Below are 15,511 nucleotides of genomic sequence, written 5' to 3'. Positions count from 1 at the left end.
GAGACCCCTTGCCTAGAGCCCTTTATACCCCTGTTCCAATCTGGGCAGGTTACTATGCCTGCTCTTTTTTTCTAAAAAGCTTTAACTACATTTCCAGATAAATTTTAGAATCTGATTGCTAATTTCTATAAAATGTCCTGCTGGGATTTTGATCTGCATTATGTTGAATCTATAGATCAATTTGGAAAAAGTTGACTCAATGATAACATTGAGTCTTCCAATCCATGAGCATGACACCTTTCTCCAATTATTAGGTCTTTTCTCGTTTGTCTTGGCAGTGTTTTGTAGTTTTCAGTACATAGATCTTGTACATATTTTGTTAGATTTATCTCTAAGTATTTTATGGTTGTTTAAATGCTATTATAAATGGTATTTAATTTTTTAAAAATTTCCAGTTTTTTCTTATTATAGAGAAATATAATTGAGTTATGTATATTGACCTTGTATTCTGGGACCTTGGTAAATTCACTTATTAGTTCTAGTAGTTTTATTTTTAAAGATTCTTTTGGATTTTGTGTGTACACCATCATGTCACTTGAGAATAAAGACAGTCATTTCTTCCTTTTATTTATGTCTTTTATTTACTTTTCTTGCCTTATTTCACTGGCTAGGTCCTCCAGTACAGTGCAGAATAGAACTTGTAAGAGTTTGCCCTGTTCCTAGTCTTAGGGTAAAGCATTCAGTCTTTCTCTATTAGACATCATGTTAGCTAAAGATTTTTCATGGAGACCCTTTATCAGGTTGAGGAAGTTCCTTTCATTAATGGGTGTTAAATCGTCCTCTTTCTTTAAGGGCATGGCCTCTGGAGCCAGACTACTGCTGCTTACATGCTTTGTGACTAAGGGCAGATCATTTAACCTCCCTCTACTACCTTGTAAAATGTGGATAATGATGATGTTCAGCTAATTCCTATGAGGATTAAATTAAATGACCACACACACACACACACACACCATTTAGAAGAATGCCTATTATACCATAGTTGCTATATAAATGTGAGCAATCATAATTTTGGTTTACTCCTTTATTTTGTTGTACTACTGGATTTTGCTGAGAAAAGATACATAGTGGATAACTTTTTAGAGATCCTGAATTTTCAGAAAAGCCTTTATTTTACTCTCACATGTGATTGGTATTCTGGCTGAGTGTTGAATTCGAGGATAGAATTCATTTTCCTTCAGGCTTTTCTTAATTTCATTTTGCAGGCTTTTCTTAATCTCTTCTAGCTTGTAGGGTTGCTGTTGACACTTATGATGTTATTCTATTCTTAATCTATTTTATGTGACCGAATTTTCTCTTAGAAACTTTTAGGATATTCTCTTTATCTTTTCAGTATTAGAATGCATGATGATGTGCCTTGCTGGGGGTTCTTTTCTCATTCATTTTGTTGGGCACCTGGTGAATGCTTTTAATCTGGAAACTCAGGTTCTGTGAAATTTTCTTGTATTATTTCTTTGATATTTTCCCTCTCATATTTCCCATTCTCTTTTTTTCCAGGATTCCTTTTATTTGACTGTTGAACCCCCAAGGTTGATTTTCTAATATTTTTTCAATTTTTCCTTTTTTTTAATCTTAATCTTTTCATTTTCCATGAAATTACCCTTAACTTTATTCCTCAGCTTTTTAATTGGAACTTAAAATTTCCACTATCATATTTTAAATTTCCAATAGGCTTTTTTTGTTCTCTAATGTTTCCTTTTATGGCACTTCTTTCTTGCCTTATGGATGTAATATTTCCTCTTATCTTTCTAAGGATATTATGGTTTTTGTGAAGATTTCTTTAGCTCTCTTACTGCCTCTGTGTTTTTCTTTTGGTCTGATAACTCAGTTACAACTTGACTTCTACTTTCTGACTTCCATTAAAAAAATCTCGTATCTTTTATTTTCCTTCACATTCTCTTTGTTCTTGTACCATGTGAGAGTATGCCTTAAAAAAATCCCTTCAGGGCTTCCCTGGTGGTGCAGTGGTTGAAAGTCTGCCTGCCGATGCAGGTGACACGGGTTTGAGCCCTGGTCTGGGAAGATCCCACATGCCACGGAGCAACTAGGCCCGTGTGCCACAACTACTGAGCCTGCGCGTCTGGAGCCTGTGCTCCACAACAGGAGAGGCCGCAACAGTGAGAGGCCCATGCACCACGATGAAGAGTGGCCCCCGCTTGCCGCAACTAGAGAAAGCCCTCGCACAGCAACGAAGACCCAACACAGCCAAAAATAAATAAATTAATAAATTAATTTAAAAAAAAAAACAAAAAAAATTCATTAAAAAAAAAAATCCCTTCAGTGTAATTTGTAGTGGATTTTTGAGAGGGAGTAGATATAAAAACATTTCTCCAGTCCTCCATTTTTGATATAATAAGTCCCCTGGATTTAAAAAACATACTTATTTTAAAGTCTCATCCAGATTGTCTTATTTTATCTTTAGTTCCTCAGGTGTGAATTCTCCTTTTTGTTATGTTGGCTGACTGTTGATTGTAGTTGTTATTAGTTCTTTGTAATATTCGATTATGAGCTCATCTATTGAAGAGCACTTTTTTTTCCCATGGGAGTCTTGCATGTGTCTGGGATTATGAAGAAATCTACACAGGGGCAGTGTCATGGCTGTCCTTGCTGGGGCCCTACTGGGTCATAGGGTTCATAGCATTTTTGGTAATTTTTGTTGTTATTTCTTGGTCCTAGGTTTCCACATCATTCCAAAGGGCATATTTGGATCCTCACCATTTTCTACTCAGGACTTGTAAGTCTGGATTGTTCCTCAGGTGACCCTCTTTCCCCCATGTCTAGGGCAGGCTGCTCACTTTGGGGTCATGTCTCATAGCTGGCAAATGTTTTTCTATCCCCAGGCAAGGGTGGGTCAGCTCTTCTTTGGTTCCTGGCTTTTTGCAGGGAATCCAGTTCCAGTTCCCTGCTGTACCAGGGTCTGTAGACCCACTGGTGTTATCATTCTCATCCTTGAGATGCACAACCATTTCTAGCATCCTCTGGGTTCCTGTGGCTTCAACTCCTCCTTCTTGATAAGTCTGTACATCTCTAAGTTCCCTTTTCATATCTGGCCTTTAGAGAACCCCCTTTGCCTTTTTTTTTTTTTTTTTAGATTTTTTGATGTGGATCATTTTTAAAGTCTTTATTGAATTTGTTCCAATATTGCTTCTGTTTTATGTTTTGGTTTTTTGGCCTCAAGACATGTGGGATCTTAGCTCCCCAACCAGGGATTGAACCCACACCCCCTGCATTGGAAGGCAAAATTTTAACTACTGGACCACCACGGAAGTCCCTCCCCCCTTGCCTTTGATCTCAGATATTTATTTAAAAAAATTAAAATATATGTTATCTAACATTTCAATGTGTGTGTGTGTGTGTGTGTGTACTGTTGCTTCCCATGCTCCTCAGAGCACTATCATAATAGGATATCAGTAAAAATTCGAATAGCACATAAAATCAATCAGTTTCTTCCCATTCATTATTTCCTTTCCTTAAAGATAAGTGTAGTTAAAACTTTCTCCCAGTGAATTTTAATGTCAGTCTGGAGGACACATTGACCAAATGTCTAGTTAACTCACAGCCTCTAAGTATATGCTGCATGCGCACCTGTGCATGTGTATGTATGTGTTGAAGGTGGATGACCCTGCAGTATCTCAGGATTATCACGCCTTTCTTTTAGCCAGGTTCAAATCAGCAGTGTGAAAGAAGTAAGATATAGAAGGTAAGTGGGGAGGTGCTTCTGGGGAAATCCAGTCACTTCCGACATGGGAAGAAATCAGATTGCCCAACAGAAACCTATGAGGCCACATCCGTACTTCTCTTGGTTCCCATGTTGTAAACAAGACTGTTTTTCTGAAAGAGCTGGCTTTGCTCCAACTTTGAGAGTGTTGAAGGTGGAGGGAGACTAAACAAGTAAGGCCTAAGGGCCACACAGCGCAGGGCTCCCCACTTTGCCAGCGTCCTTGTACACTCCCCTTAGCTGGGATCCTGATGATATTCTGCAGGCACTGTCCCCTGTGCCCATTCGCCAAGATGTTATAGAAAACATATGTTCATAAATAGGAATCAAATGGCCAGTTAACTGATTATGTATCAAATGCCTATTATGCACCCAACTTTGTGCCAGACCCTTAAAATAAGGACAGGTACTATAGAAATGAAACTTAGAGGACAAGGAAACTTGTGAATGGAGGATATGTGAGGAGTTCATGAAATTTCCTATAGTGTCAAGGTGATCAGGACAAAGAGATCTGTCTGGGGGTTCTAGTGAACCACAAGCTGAATCTGAAGATTTGGGAAAAAATGTTTCTAATTAAATAAAAGAAAGAAAAGAAAGACTTAGTAGTTGTGTGACCTAGAATATTCATTTAGACTTTCTGCTGGCACATAGGAGCTCAATAAATATTTGCTCTTTTAGGAGTAAAAACAAACAAAAAACAAACAAAAAACCTTTCTGAGCTCAGTTTCCTCTTCCATGAAATGAGGTTGAATTAGGTAAGCTCCTTTCTAGTTCTAAGACGAGATGCTCTATTGAAGAATCTATACATCTACAGATGTGAACTTGATATGAAACTTCTATCTTTGCTCAGAACATGAACCTTAGTAATTAGGTGCTTCATAGAAGATCACTTCTTAATGTGTGCTTTCTGGGCAGCTGCTGACCAGGGTTGACATGAAAATTTCTAGAGAGGCCTCCCTCCTTCCCCCTCTCTTTTCTTATTCCTCCTTTCCCCCGCAACTCACCCTCCAACACCTTCCTCCCTCAACTGTCAGCAAGTCATTCCTTTGCACTTGGCAGGCCCCTTGGAAAAACAGCAAATACCCCTGGTGAGGGGAATACATTTCTTTCAGTCATTAAGCCTAGAAAGATAATGGGTTTTTGAAATCATTCTCTTGCACAGAAGAGCCTCTCTTTCCGAGCTTTCAGGGTCATGAGCAAACTTGCACACTACAATCCAACACGTCAGCTTAGCTTCTTACTAACAGATGTGCCTACTGGTAACTGCAGACCTAGGCTCGGTGAAAAGCATTTTTTACATGAAATATTTCATTGAAAGCTTACCAAGACCTTACGGTAGGAATTATTATTATCCTGTCTTACGGATGAGGAAAATAAGACCCAAGGAGATTAAATACCTTGTCCAAGGTAACACAGCAGCAGATAAGTGGTAAATTGGAGTTTAAATCAAGGATTAACTGCTTGCAGAGTCTGGGTTCTCAACTGCTCATGATACGTGGAGAAGCACTGGGGTGGAGTGAGAGCCCCAGCGGGCTTTGAGTCAGGTTGGGTCTTAGTCTATCCTGAGTTGTATGATCTTGAGCAATCACTTAACTTCTCTGACCCCTGTTTCCTTGAAGGCTCAGTAGAATTAGAAGCTTGTCAAGGTTCAAGGTAATGGATGCCAGGTTCTTGGAATAGACTAGGGCCTTGAAAAATGGCAGACATTATTATCAGAGCAGAGAGTCTTGGAGAGTTGTGTCAGTTGAACAGGCAAGTAATCCCAAATCTAACTTTAAGGGCAGTGCTTCCTGCATGATGTCACAGGGTCAGGGGCTAATAGGAAAGATAGGATATACTGCTTTCAAAGACATCGGGCTGTTCTGAGATGAAAACACAGCTGGAAAGGGGACCAACGGTCTTCCTTCATGTTTTTCCAACATCCATTTTTTTCTTCTTCTCCCGGGTCATTGCCATTAACATACGAGCTCTCGTCTTATAATAACTCTTGTTGACCCCACAGCGCTATCAGCTACGGTCCTATTTCTCTGCTCCACTTTGCAGCTAAGCTCTGAGTCTCACTGCTCAAAGGGTGCTTTAAGCCTGTGAAGGGAGCTGAGGAACATTTAGCGGAGTCTCAGCTGGATCCTGACCTGGGCTGACTCTGGGGTTGGCATAAGTCTGGGCACAAATGAAAGGAATGAATGATCAAGGGCCCTTTAGGGAACGAGCTCATCCCTAGGGGACAAGAGTAAAACTCATGGGTCTGCAGAAAGCCATCACTCAGAACTGGGGGCAGTGGGAGTGGGTACTGCAGTTAAGACCAGCCCTGGCCTGTGGACTCTCGCCTGAATGTTAGGGAGGTGGGGCTGGAAGTGAACATGAGAAAAGCTGGGAGACTTTGGCAGTTCAAGCAACATACGTGGATAACCTGGCCTTGTTCCATTCCAGGTGGCTGAGCTGGATGATCTGCAGTCGTCTGAGGGTGAAGCCCAGCTTGGCAACAAGGCCCGGGAGCTTCAAGGGGGCAGGTGGGAAGAGGGTCCTGGAGAGCTTTCCTGAGGTGCTGAATCACTGCATTCTCACTGGATGTACACAGACAGGTGTAAACAAAGAAAGAGCTCAAAAAGAGAAAAGGAGTCAGATTTCTGTCCCATGAGGGGTGCAGAAGAGCATCATTGTTATTTCCCCACTCGCCACACACTTCCTCCTTCTTAAAGTTCTGTTTTCTCTGGGCTCCTGCTTTCCTCCTGCATCTTTGCCTTCTTTTCAGTCTTTTTGGAAGACCCCTTTCCTCTTTCAATCCTTTAAATGCTGATATTCTTCCCGATCTTCTTCCTCCTCCTTTTCTGCCCTTTCCCTATTGTCTGCTTTCCCTAAATGACATCATCTACTCCTGTGGCTTGAATGATCTGCTGTCTCTGTGAGAATGATCTCCAAAAATGTGGAGATTCTAGCCCATTTTCCCTGGGCTTCCAGAGCTGGATTCCAATGCACATTGACATGCCTCCTTGTACCCTCACCATAAATTCAAAGTTAAAGCCAGCGTCTTCCCTCCAAAACCTGCTTCCTTCAAGCCGTTGGTCCAAGTTATAGGTTGAAGAATCCTTTTGACTCCCTCCTTCTCACTACCCCACCCCTATCCAATTCATAGCCAAGTCCTGTTGTTTTGCCCTTAAAGATCTCTTAAACTCAAGCCCTGATCTCCACCCCCTCTGTCATTACTTTGCCCAGACACTCACCATTTCTTCTATAACCTCCTAACTGGACTCCTGCCTTGATCTTCAACCACGTTCGGTCTATTCATATACCACTCAGGGAGCAATCTGATTGCAGTGTTCATCTGCTTAAAGCTCCTGTTGCCTGTGGGATGAAGTTTCCACACTTTAGCACAGCACTCAAGGCCCTCTGCCGTTAGGCCTTGCCTGCTGGCCCAGGTCTCAATATGGCATACCCACATCTGGTATAGCCTTTGCTTTGGCCATACTGGATTCCTTAAATTTCCCTGACTACCTCATACTGGCTGCCTTAGTCTAGATTTCTTTGGTTGTAAGTAACAGAAATCTGCTTTAAAGAGGCAGAAGCCTAAAGGGAATTTAGTGACAGGATCCCAAGGGTATCTTGGGATCTTGATGGACTCCAAGGGTCATGAGATTCTAAGAGGGACCAGTACTAGGAGCAGGAAGGTGGTTCCTTACTTGGGCTCTCTCTTTTTGAGGGCCACACTTCTTTATCTCTACTTCATTTAGCAGGTCTATTTCACTCCTCTTTCTAGGTACACCAGCTTTCTCTGCTTCTGTCTGCCCACAGCTATCCATGAGCTTACATCACCCCAAATCAATTGAAAAGCTCAGGTAACATCCCAGTCTCCCATTTCCAGGAAAGCAACTCTGGTTAGCTCTGCTTTGGCCGGGGAGGTAGAACACACGTAGCTTGGAGAAGTGAGGCTTGGGTGAGAGACTCCTGTATGACCCATACAAAAGTCTCTAAACTGTAACACTGCTGAGCCTCTGCATATACCATTCCCCTTTACTGCATGTTCTTCCCTGCATCTCTAGTTGGCTAAATTCTATTCATCCCTCAAAAGGTAGGTCAAGATTTAGACCTTCCAGAAAGCCTCCCCAGGCTGAGTTATGAGTCCCTCCATGTGTTCCCATAAGACCACTGCATAACTTGTCTCTAACGCTTATCACATTTGGGTTGTGTTCATTGATTTCTGGTCTATCTCTCCACTACACCATGAGGTCACTGAACCTTTCCCCTCTTTCCCTCTAGATTTGGAGGAATAGCTAGGTCTAAAATGGGGATAGATTCAACTTTTAAATGAATGAGTGGAACAGCCCATTAGTCTCTATCCACCACATGCAGGTTTTTTGAGGGGCTGGATTCAGGCATAAGATGGGAAAAAAGAAAATACCACAGTTGGCTTATTCTGATGGCAGCATGTTCCTCACTGTTCAGCAGCGTTCCATGAATATCAGCCCTCGGGAAACTGCGTAATTTAGGCTTAGTTTTCTGCAAGTTTACAGGGTTGTGACTTCCTAGATGAAAACTGCCTAATTTCACTTAGGAGCTGACATAAATAAATGAATGGCTAAAAGCGGAACACATCAGATTTTAGAACACATTGGAAAAACATCACCACCTTTATATGACAGGCAAGTGGATGGTGGCTGTGTACATTTTGTATTAACACTATAGCTAGGAACTCATTTGAACGTTATATGAAAATTGCTATGCATAAAGTTTAGTCCAAATTACTACATCCATAAGTTGGAACAAAATTAAAGATTTAAGTAAGTATTAATAGCTAACTTTTTTTTTTTTTTTGGCCTCGCTGTGTGGCTTGTGGGATCCTAGTTCCCTGACCAGGGATCGAACCCACGGCCTCGGCAGTAAAAGCACCAAGTCCTAACCACTGGACCGCCAGGGAATTCCCTAATAGCTAACATTTATTGAAAGCTTACCATGGTCTATTACTGGGCTAAGTGCTTTATATGTAGTAACTAACTAATTTAATCACTAGACTACCCTATGGGGCTAGTTCTCGTTAATTATTTTTTAGCCCATTTTACAGAGGAGGAAACTGAGGCACAAGAGTTTAACTAGAGTTGGGATATGCATGCAGGGATTTGACCCCAGGGCCTACCCCCTCAAGCACTCTGCTAAACCACCTCAAGGTACGGTTTGGTACCTTTCTTCCAATACTTATCTGTTAATGATGGTTACTTAATTATGCCTTGTTTCACCATGCTTTAGTGGAGTTTTTCTTTTAAAACATCCTTTATGTTTATGCTTTTAGGTAAAAAAAAATCTCTCTGTGCCTTACAAAATCCATGTTTGGAATTTCAATTTCCCCCTTTTCTTACTAACACTGGTATAATAAAAAAATTTAACATTTTCTAACCTGCTGGATTAAAAAATGCATCTCAAAGATGAATTAGTTAAAGAGATCTGCTGTACAATATGGTGTCTATAATTAGCCATATGATATCGTGCACTTAAAATTTTGTTAAGAGAGTAGATCTCAAATATTGTGTTCTTATCACAAAAAGCAAGCAAGCAAACAAACAGACAAAAAACAAAACCAAAAACAACAAAAAAGCAAAAGCACAAAGGGACACAAGGAAATTTTCGGAGGTGATGGATATGTTTATTATCTTGATTATGGTGATGGTCATGGGTGTATTCATATGTCCAAACTCATCAAATTGTTTACATTAAACACCTGCAGCTTTTTTGGTATGTCAATTACATCTCAAAGAAGCTGTTAAAAAAATGTAAAAAACCCCCTCTCTGTGGGGCTGTTAAGACTTCGTGGCATTATCATGGACATATATACACTACCAAATGTAAAATAGATAGCTAGTGGGAAGCAGCCGCATAGCACAGGGAGATCAGCTCAGTGCTTTGTGACCACCTAGAGGGGTGGAATGGGGAGGGAGGGAGGGAGGGAGATGCAAGAGGGAAGAGATATGGGAACATATGTATATGTATAACTGATTCACTTTGTTATAAAGCAGAAACTAACACACCATTGTAAAGCAATTATACTTCAATAAAGATGTTTAAAAAAAAAAAAAACTCTTGCAAGAAGCTTTAATCACGTTAATGTTTACCACTAAATGAGCTCCAAACTTTTACCTGCTTCACGTGATAGTTGGGAATAAATGAATAAGTGACGGAGCAACTTTGGAACTACCCTCTGGGTCTCTCTCAAAACCAGGTCTTCTTTCTCCCTGAATCTTTATCTACACGTATGGAAGAAAAAGGTCATGGGCACAATGGCGAATCCTGCCATTTGTCCTGTGGGAATTAGGTTCTCCAGCGACTTGTGAGGAGGTGTCCCAGTATAGCAAAGAGGGGAATGAATGGGGAACCTGGAGACCTGGGTTCGGCACTGCTTCCATCACCTGTAGTTCAAGACCTTTGGCAAGTGTCCACCTGCTCTGGGCAACAAGTAGCTCACCTGTCAAAAGGGGAGGTCAGTCTATAAGTGAATCTTTTAGGCTCCCTTCCACCCAGACAGTCTAGATTTAGGTAAAGCAGTTCAAGGCCACCACTCACAGATGGGCAGGTTTGACACTGTACAACCATAGAGGGGTGCCATTTGCAGAGAGTACAATGTGACAAACACACTTATTACATGTATATGTCCTAAGCAGAATTAGTAGAATCTTCCCATAAACAGAGGGATTTTGTGCAACCTTGACCCTGGTCCCTGAGAGCTACTATGACACTGAGACCCTGGAAGCTTTCAGAAGCTCCCTGGGAGTCATGCTTATTCATTTTTGGCAGTTGACTTGGACACTTGGGCAAGGGAGTTAGGCAGGGGGCAGTAGAGGTGTCCAAGTGCCATAGCCAACTGTATAGTCTAGTGAAGTAAATCCCTTAGCATAATGCTGGACCTCCAAGCAAGTCCTCTAGAAATGCCAGCTGGTATTATTGCTGTAGTGGGAATAGAGAATAAACGTGGGACGGGACACCTTGTGGGAGTCAAGAGTTTGACCCAAACGCTGGGTCAGCTTGGCACAGAGCCAGCTTTGCTAGGAAACCGGTGCTGCTGTTTATGGCCAGGGGAATGTGTCTGACATCAGACTTTGCAAGGCTCTGTTGGGAAATCAGTGATGCATCTGTCTTCTCCGGGAAGGTGCCTTGTGCATGCTTCTGAAGCTGCTGGGGGAGGGGACTTAGGTTGGGGCAGTGATGTCTGCACCTCCCCGCATCCCCTCCCCACCACCACATCTGCCCCAACTTGGGCAGATGGAATGGTCAGGAGGAGGCTCCATGCAAGGCCACCTTGCTTTTGGCTAGAGGTCAGCTAAGGGGAGTTGGGGGGGTCTTAGAGAGCGGGTGTATGTGGAGAGAGAGAGGAAGTAGAATACGGACCTGCAAGGGAAAGAATCATCCTCACAGACAATTTTAACTCCAACAGGACATTTCTCATCTCTAGTTTGAAAAGCATTGCCACCATTGCTTCTGAGTCAATGGGTTTTAAACTTGAGTTTTTTTTTTATAACATTGACTTTTTGAAAATTTATTTTTTATTGAAGTATAGTTGATTTACAATGTTGTGTTAATTTCTGCTGTACAGCAAAGTGACTTAGTTTTACACATATATACATTTTTAAAATATTCTTTTCCTTTATGGTTTATCCCAGGATATTGAATATAATTCCCTGTGCTCTACAGTAGGACCTTGTGGTTCATCCATTCTATATGTAATAGTTTCCATCTACTAACCCCAAACTCCCAGTCCATCCCTTTCCCCATGCCCCCTCCCCCTTGGCAACCACAAGTCTGATCTCTAAGTCTGTAAGTCTGTTTCTGTTTTGTAGATAGGTTCATTTGTGTCACATTTTAGATTCCACGTATAAGTGATATCATATGGTATTTGTCTTTCTCTTTCTGACTTACTTCAGTTAGTATGATAATCTCTAGTTGCATCTATATTGCTGCAAATGGCATTATTTCGTTCTTTTTAATGTCCAAGTAGTATTCCACTGTATATATGTACCACATCTTCTTTATCCATTCATCTGTCAATGGACATTTAGGCTGTTTCCATGTCTTGGCTATGGTGAATAGTGCTGCTGTGAACATAGGGTGCATGTATCTTTTTGAATTATAGTTTTGTCTGGGTATATGCCCAGGAGTGGGATTGCTGGATCATATGGTAATTCTATTTTTAGTTTTCTGAGGAACCTCCATACTGTTTTCCATAGTGGCTGCACCAACTTACATTCCCACCAAAATAAACTTGAGTCTTGATCAGACTCATCTTGGGCTCCAAATTTCCAAGGACCCACCCTCAGCCATTCAGATTCCTTGGGCCTGGACTGTCACGTTACCTTAACCTTAAGCTGGGGTGGTGAGTTGGGTACCTTCTGTTTGTTCTTCTGGATCCATTCTCTGCATTTCTCTACCATGCTCTATGCCCTGGGATACTGACCAATATGGACTGCCTTAGTGGATTCCCCGTCCTCTGGTTTCTGAGCTCAGCCAATAGGAGCCCTGGTCGGGTATCTGTGGGCAGAAGCTTCAAGACAGGGCATTTATTCTCCCAGCTTTGTCCCTGCTGGATGCTGGGATTGGCTCTTGTCTGATAGGCCTTGTCATACAGCTTTCCCTCTGGGCTCCTGCAATGGCTTTCCTACCTCACCCCTTAGGCCTAGGGATAGTAACAGCTCTCAGTCGTTACTGGCCCTGGGGTGCTGACCATGGCTCATTACTTTCCCCAAAGCCTTCTTACACTTTTGTTAAAGGTCCCTTTATTCAATTCTCATGAATTTGATGAAACTCTCTCTCCTTGCCCAGCTCCACTATGCCACCTGGTTATTGCCAGGACCCAGATCCATTCAGGGCTTATCCCTAAAGCTGCATTTTAAGCAAGGAGTCCATTTTAAACACGGATATAGAAATTATTATAGAAATACATTAGAAATACTGCTCCAATGGCCTTGAATGCTTCTTAGTTCTTTTTTGGTCCCCTAGTGCTTAACTTACTTGAGACTAAGGTGATGTTTTTCAAAAGCAACTTTACCAAGAAATGAAGTTTAAAAAAAAAAAAAAAAAAAGAAATGCCGGAAACTCCTCACCATGTGAAAAGACAGGTTTATGAACCAGGAAGGGTGTTTTCACCAGACACCAAATCTGCCAGTGCTTTAATCTTGGACTTTCAGCCTCCAGAACTGTGAGAAATAAATTTCTGTTGTTTACAAACAACAAACAACAACAAAAAACCAGCTCCCAATTGCTATAGTCAGATCCCTGTAACAAATCCCTCCTAGTGGTTCTGCTTTTCTAAATCAACCTTGTGTGATAGAGCGTGTGTCTCAACACAGGGTTTAGTTTGGCCTGTCTTTGAACTTCGTGTTGGGCTCCGATTGCCTCTTAACTACCCTGCCTGCCAGCGCAGAGTAGGGTAACCCCACCTGAGCCTGCTCCCACACCTGTGCCCCAAGCCTCAGCTGGCCCTTACCTTTAGCAGAAGATGATGGAGACTCCAAACCCCAGTGCCAACACAGATGAGTCTAGGCACTGAAGCGGTAGACTGGCCCTGCCGAGTGAGCAGAACGCTCTGAGCAGTTCAATGTATATATTACCCATTCATTCGTAAGATGTCTGCAGATTTACCATTAGAAAAGCAAAATATCTGAAGAAATGAACTAGGAATTTTTATTCCAGTTCTATTACTATTTAGCCATGAGATTTTGGTCAAGTTGCTTTGCTTGGGCCTCAGTTTCCTCATTTATGTATTAAAAGAGTTGGCCTGGGGGGGTTGTCTCTAGGTTTCCCCTGGCTTTGCTATTGTGTGATGATGTGGTCCTCCTTGTGGGCCTACATGTGACGCGTTTCAATGTGATGTGCAAACTGGAAGTACTTCTTCTCATCATCCAAGAGAGGCTGGCGGCTGTACTGATGTCATGAAAAAAGGGAGCCCATCCTGCAGAGTCTGGGGAGGGATTGTGGGGCAGGAAGACGTCATAAACATTGGGGACAGAGAAAAAAGACAGATGGTGTTAGTGTAAGTGTAGGAACATATCTCTGGAAGCAAGAGGGTCCAGCTCAGACTCAGCGGGCAGATCTAGGCAGAAAGCTGCTGGGCCCTGACACAGTGGGACTTACTTAAGCCTGGAAAGATGTGAGGGAAGAAAGAAATCAGCAACTCAAAAGCATGTCCTGTCCTAGTGATGGCTTGGCTGGTCGATTATTTATGCCAAGACTGTCTTTATATGTGTATGTGAGAGAGAGTGTAAGAGCCAGGGATAAATATTAATAGTTCACATAAGTACAGCTCAGCCTCCGCCTCATTGCTTCTGGGCTTATTTTATCCTCTTGTTTTCCTTGGAGAACCATGTTTCCTCTAGCCCTTGTTCAGGGAGGAAAGAGCAGCGTTCCTGGCATTAGAGTGGCCTCCTCCCACCGACAGTCATCTCAGCGAGCCGTCCTGTCCGTTTGCCTTGTCCTGTCAGGACACCATTGGTCCCTCTGGCAAATTGGGTGTTTTGTAAAGACACATTCCCTTGCCTTTCCCTCCTGCTGAATCGGAAGCTGTTCTGAAGACTCAGCCAGAGCAGCTAAGTCATGCTTGATCCTGAGTTTAGCCCAGTGCCTGGCAGAATGAGCTTGGAACAAGGGATTATTGTTGCTGAATTAATCCTGCTTGTTGACTGCAAAAGGAAAAGCACTTTCGTGAGTTAGGGGTGGTGGTTACCTGCCCCTTGAGCACTGAAGCTCAGAGGTTTGCCTCTGTCTGCCTGGAGAGGCCTCTTGTCATAGCCACAGCTGCTGTCTCCTTGATTTAACGGTCAGAGAGTTGTTAACATGAAAGGGATTGGAACCTGGTAAAAGTTTGGTGACAGTGAAGTTCAGTTCCCCTTGTTTCCTTACTTCCTTAGTAGGCTGCTCAGAGCCAGAGCCCCTCCTGCCCAAGACCCTTCAGAGACAAGCCCTATGAACAGGGGCTGTGCCAGGGTGAGGCACTCTCTGCTTTGATTGTTTATATACCCAAAGCCCTAGAAGAGCAGGTTCTCAATACTGTTGAAGGAATGAGTCCAATTCTTTGTTTTGTCTGGGTGACATAGTCATTTTCCCATTCTGCATGAGTGCCGTTTTGTCAAACCTGAATGATGGGTGTGTGTGTGGGGCGGAGAGGGGAGAGAGTGAAGGATGACTCAAAGTGAGAGCTGCTGGTCGAGCTCAGAAGAGCTCTCTGACTTCCAGCTACCCAATCCAGCTGATTTGGTAGACTTTCTTGCCCATTCTAAGTCCCACCCTTGACACTCTTGACTCCTGTTTCACCCAAGGATACGAGAAGCACAAGATGATCCCAGGACATGTTTCCTTCCATAATACATGTTCAGCAGCAGGAGGCTTGGGCTGGGGAAGAAGAAGGAAGAAATACCAACCTCCATCTCGATTTTAGGCCTTCTCTCTATGTACCCGATAAACAACAAAGGGATTTATTTATTGTAAAGACCCTCATTCAGGACCTCTGCTCACTCTTGCCCGACCTCTCTGTAGCACTTTGGATGTTTTTTGTTGCAAGTAATGAAATACCCAACTAAAAGTAGTTTATACAAAAAAAGACATTTAATTATCTCACTTAAGAAGTTACAGGTAGGTGGTTCCAGTGGTTCAAGTTTGCCTTTTTGGAACTAGGTTTTTTGTTTTTAATTGTGGTAAAATATACATAACATAAAATTTACCATTTTACCCATTTTAAAGTGTACGGTTTAGTGGCATTAAGTACATTCACATTGTTTTACAATTGTCACCACTGTCCATCTCCATAATTTTTTCATCATCCCA

The sequence above is a fragment of the Balaenoptera ricei genome, chromosome 7 (genome assembly GCF_028023285.1).
Source record: "Balaenoptera ricei isolate mBalRic1 chromosome 7, mBalRic1.hap2, whole genome shotgun sequence".
In the NCBI taxonomy this organism is placed as follows: Eukaryota; Metazoa; Chordata; class Mammalia; order Artiodactyla; family Balaenopteridae; genus Balaenoptera; species Balaenoptera ricei.
The sequence above is the reverse complement of the archived record's forward strand: the minus strand, read 5'-3'. Positions refer to the sequence as shown.